Source organism: Cajanus cajan, chromosome 2 (genome assembly GCF_000230855.2).
Source record: "Cajanus cajan strain Asha chromosome 2, NIPB_CcT2T_4, whole genome shotgun sequence".
Classification (NCBI taxonomy): Eukaryota; Viridiplantae; Streptophyta; class Magnoliopsida; order Fabales; family Fabaceae; genus Cajanus; species Cajanus cajan.
In genome coordinates this window covers 10,052,219-10,058,218 of record NC_138518.1, presented here as the reverse complement: position 1 = coordinate 10,058,218, position 6,000 = coordinate 10,052,219, and positions in this window count along the sequence as shown.

Below are 6,000 nucleotides of genomic sequence, written 5' to 3'. Positions count from 1 at the left end.
AATTTGGTCAAGCAGGGTCAAGCAGTAGCAGTCTTATGATTTTTCAAGAATTGAGAGTGCTATGGCTTAAGAGAGCAATTGAGATTTTACAATGATGTCCCTCTCCATACCCCAATACAACATTTTGGCACATGCCCTTTACCGAATCCAAGCCATTAGCCTTTATGTGATGCATATTTACACTTTTGCACCTTAATATTTTTGTTTTTGTTTTGCTTTGCTTTTTTTATTTTTTATTTTTTTTTTATTTTGTAATGGCTGACCACATACTTTCTTCTTTCCAAAATTCCTCATTCTTCAACTCCCCCAAACTTATTTGATGTCATCAGTTTGCTCTCTTAACCAAAGCAAATGTTATGGTTAATTTTTCATGGTTTGAGACAAGTGGAAGGTGTGGTGTTTAGGCTTAAGAAGGTATGAGTCAAGTAAAAAGTGGAGATGGCTTTTTGGCTTAGATGGTTAACAGAATAAGGAAATATGAATGCCTTGATCATATAAGTGCACAACATAAGCAAACCACCAGGGAAACTCAAGCAAAGTCTATCATGCAACTTAAGTGTAGTTCACTCATAGGTATGTAGGCTCAAACCTCACCCGGCTGTGCATCCACAAATTATCAAACTCAGCTCAGTTCTATGATCAACATTGAAACCCGTATGCAACTAGTCATGAACTAAAGATCTAACGTGACTTGAAAATGTCTAAGGTACACGCACCACAAACATCAAGCAAACTACAATCCAGAATCGACCACAAGCAAGCAAGTATCAACAAAATTAAAATCGTGCTAAAGCAGAATATTCGCAAAAAGAACCAACATAGTAATCACCAAAAAGACACTAAATATAAAAGTAGTTAAAATAGTGAAAATGAAAGACAGAAAAATAAATTGCAATAAACAAAGGTAAACTAAGGTAGACTCCATCTGCTTCCATCTATGGGGTTTTGGTCATCATCATTAGCAGCTACTGCTCCACCATCATCAACTCCGTTAGCATCAGCAGCTCCACTCCCCCAAACTTAGGAGCCTGGTCCCCAGGCCAACCAGTATATGCCTGAAAGTCCTAGTAGCCAGGAGTGGTTGCGAAGTGTAATCATGAAAAAACATGGTGAGCACACAAAGTATACACAGTTATGACCAAGCAACTATAACAAAATGGAGAATATCCTTAGACCAAAATTGAACATAACATGCATGCACACGGAAATGGACTATAACAATACAACATAAAGCACACAAACATACAACACACAACAGAACATAAAGAAACATGATTGAAAACAGATAAATATTGGGTGTTAGGGATGTTGTGCGTCGGGCGCAACACAGATACGCCGGGCTTCATATCAGTAAAAATCAAAGAGGCTCCAAAATCTGATATCGCGCCGGGCGTGAGTTAAGCGCGCCCGACGTGGTGGTTCCAGAGACCAAAAATTGAATACGACGCTGGGCGCAGAAGAGTTACGCCCGGCGTGTAGCCACTTACATGGTCAATTTGCCTAAGTTTTCTTTGAGAGAAGGCCTTATCTCCACCTAGACACAGAATTGCCTCATTCCTCACATCCCAAACAAAATGTACCCTATATTTACCCACTCAAGCATGATTCTAACAATTAACATATAACACAAAACACATATAGCACATAACAACACATATAGCACAGAACAACATATAACAGAAAACAACTATGCATAACGAACATTAGCACTGAAATCTAAAACATGAATGAGATGAAAAACACAAACAAAGTTTAGATCTTTGGGTTGCCTCCTAGGAAGCGTTTGGTTACTGCCCGAGCCTGACTGTGACCAACTTGAATTGCTCTAGTTCTCCTTCTCCTCCTGTTGCTATTGTTCCTCCTTGCCATGTGCTCAACCTCATGATTGCTCAACAATGGCTTAGAAGAATAAGTCACTCCAGTTCAAATAATACCTTGCATACAAGAGGAAGCAGAAGACTAGAATGCACAGGTTAGCTCCAACAATTCATTGCTAACACAAAAATAAAAATAACAACAAAAGAACAAATCACAAATAGCTATAAATACTAAATTGCCTTGCTAATCCCCGGCAACGGCGCCAAAAACTTGTTGAGATTTCCCTTGAAGTACTTTTATTATAATTGTAAATCAGTTTAATTCCATCAACGGTCTCAAACACGGCAAGTATACCGGCTGTTCAAGTAGTAAAATTATCGTATCCACGGGGATTAGAAGGTAACATAAGCATTTATTGATTATTTGTGACTAAAGAATAATTCCAATTTCATAGTTTGTCATGTGAATTCAAGGTTATGACTATTGGAATGTTAAACTACAAAAACAATTGATTAAGAATGGAAAAGGTAAGAAATGCTATAATGGTATTGTGAGGTTGTGGGGGTTAGATTTCACCAAATGTTACACTAATGAATCCTGAATCTCTTGTTACATCCATTGCTTAGTCAACCATAAATTTACTCAAACCTAATCCCTTAGAGAAAGAGCCTAGGTGCGGATTTAATATCAATCCCTTAAGTATTCAATACCTACACCCACATTACAGATTAGGGTTTAAGACTACTAATGGGTCAAGCTCTATCCCTAGATACAATCCCCACTAGGCATATGTTTCATAACTAGTTCCAATGGTATTTCCCAATACTCAATGGAACCTTAAATCATGCAAAGGGTGATCAATCCAAAACAAGCATTAAGCATAGAAACATACACAATAAAGAATGAAACAACATGTATATATATCATTAAAAACGTAAGGATTACAATAGAGTACGTTGGTTATATCTAACCCCACAAAAATGGGTAGAACCACTCAACAATGAGGGTAAAGCAAAAATAGAGATGGAAGAGAGAAATGAAGAAACCGAAGGAAAGATCCACACACGAACGTTCCCAAGCTCTGAGAATCCCTTCTACAGCTCCAAGGAGGCACCCCTGCGTGAATGAGAGAGAAACCCTCGAAAATGGCTTCAAATACGCGCTTGGGGAGTCAGATTAGGGTTTACGCGCCTGGCGCATAAGTCTTTGCGCCCTGCGCATGGCCTTCCAAATACTCTCTGCCTTAGGACACGCCCGACGCAATTCATTTTACACCCGGCGCAATGGCTTCCAGAGGTGAGATACTCTGTTTCGCTTGCACGGCGCGGGTCATCTTGCGCCCGGGGCAGAACCTCTTCTCTGCTCTTTAGCTTCTTAGATTTCCAATCTTAAGAGTCTTCAATCCTCAATTCTCTAGCTCAATACCTGCACAAAAAATGAGTGGAATTGTTCAATAAGTCTCATCCAAAAAGAAGTATAATTGAGACTTAACAACTAACAAATTAAAAATAAGACTGGAACCAACTTTTTCTTCTGTATTTAAATTAACAAATATTAACCGCGAGGTCATCAACAACATAAAATACAGTGGAATAACATACAATATAATTATTAAAAATAAACAGAAAGAGAAACCTCAGAACAATTTTAATCATCCACCTATTATGAGGAGATAAGTGATTGACCCAACCAACCACTGAAATATCATCATGTGGGAATCGAAACCTGGGTCTGTACCGTGGCAGGGTATTATTCTGCTACTAGACAACTGGTGCTACTGATCATAAACTCCTGCATTATTTAAATCTCTTCAATGGCGTTGGCTTAAGATTCAAATCATGATTGATTATCTGAATTATATTGACTTATACATAACGTAAGGTAGTAAAGATTGATGTATTGCATACTTGATACCACGCTCCATCCCATCTTTAGTTGTTAATATTAGTTTATTAAAAATTAAGAGGGAAAGTTGATAGGTTCTAGCCTTATTTTCAATTTGATGAAGGAAGGAATTTATTCATACGAATTACGTAACCACAGAATTATGGATTATCTAGCCACTATAATTCACAATGTAATATAATATCTTTCCAAGGGCACACAAGACAAAGAGCACTTATTAATAGAGTTAATTTAGGATTAACTAGGTCTAAGAGTGGGAGGACATTGAGTTGGAGCTATCATGTGTATTTTTAGATAATTCTATATGTAATGCATGAATATGTTTAATAAAATAATAAAAATATATTATCTGTCAATTTAAATTAATAAAATAAAGTATCAATTCATTAATACAAAAGAGGTATTCCACGTCGAATATTTTGAGCTTTTTACGTTAGAAAAAATATTAACGTAAATGCGGGAGACGTAAATTTATGTCAGCCTTGTAAAACTGACGTAAATTTACGTCGGACATTACCAAAATCCAACGTAAAAAAGTAGTAAAAAAAACATAAGAATGCAAGCAGAATGGCCCGTACTCCATCCAAAACGGCCCGTTCTCCATCCAAAATGGCCCGTTCTACAAGGAGAACGGGTCGTTCTGCTTGGAGAACGGGTCGTTCTGCAAGCAAAATAGGCCGTTCTGCAAGCAAAACAGGTTGTTCTCCTTCGTAGAACAACCCAAAAGAAAAGGCCAACGACCTATACAAATAGAACAACCAAAAAATCGAATAGAACATATAGCCACAATAGCAATGCGAAGCAAAAAAGTGTTAACGAAACCTTGATTCATACCTGATGAGCTGCAACAGTGTGCGAATGAGTAACAAAGAGTTCACCCCTCTGCAAAAGATAAAAAAACAATTCAGTAACAAAGGAGAGGGAGAGGATTTATAGAGAAAAAAACGAAAAGTGATGAAGAGTGAATGCGCACGGTATGCCTCGCACTCTCTTATTCAATTTCGCGTCCTTTTTTTACGTCGGACCTGGTAGGGTCCAACGTAAAATGTCAAATCTACGTCGGACACAACGTACATCCGACGTAGATTTGACTTTTTACGTCAGACCATACCAAGTTCGACGTAAAAAAGTTCGCGAAAATTACAAAAATGCCACCGTGTCTTTTTTACGTCGAATTTTCGTATTTTCGACGTTAAAGAGGTGATGTAATATACTAATTTTCCACTAGTGATTAAATGATTTTTAATTTTTTTAAATTTTACATATTTGATCTATATATTGAAAACTTTAAATTTAAGTTTGTATCATTGAGATTTGATATAAAACATGAATCATTCAACAAATTAGGTTTAGGTAAATTTATTGCTGGAGTAAACATCTCTCTCTTTATATATATATTATAGAATCCACTTACTTTGAGAATAGACTTATTTAATTTAATAACTCATGTTTTAATTATTTAATACTCTATTTCATTAATTTAAATCAGCGCATAAAATATTTTTATAAATATTTGTTAATTTGAATTAATAAAATGAAGTATCAAATAATTTTTATTTTTATTTTTAGAATTTTGAATACTTGATCTATGCATTAAAAACTTTTAATTTAATGATTAAATTATTAAAATTTGAGTTTAACATAAGTTATTAAGTAGATTAAACTTAGTTACCGAGTAAGCGAGTCATTTCTTTCTCTCTTTTTCTCTCTCTTTATATATACATATATTTAGTTCAAATAGTATACAAATTTAAAATAATAACCAACAAAACTGTTATAAACAAAAACTTTAAAAAGTATTTTTATTTTGACTAATTATATTATCTCAATATAAAAACAATTTTATAAACAAATATCATTATACCTAAAATGAGAATATAGTGTTTAAATGCACAACTATCATTCTAGTTGCGTAGAAAATAAATCCATGTATCCTACCAACCGAAATCTTATCAAGCATAGTCATAATCTTTAGAGAGTAATGATGTGATCAAATATTGCACTGAATTCACATAATTTGTTTGGTTGGCATGTTTTGCTGTTTGTTCTTCAAATCACAAAGCATTATTGGTCTTTTAAAAATATTTGGTGTGTGTTTAACCTTTCTGTGTGAGGAAGCAAAATCGCAGCTTGATGAGTAGTGACATGGTTGGAAAGAAGAGATGGTGTTTGAAGAGGGTGAAGAAAGAGTGGGGCAAGTGGAAGTACGTTTGGTCAGCATTCAAGTCCAAGAGCATTTCTTTGCCGGTAACATTCTTTAACGACGTGGCGTTTAAG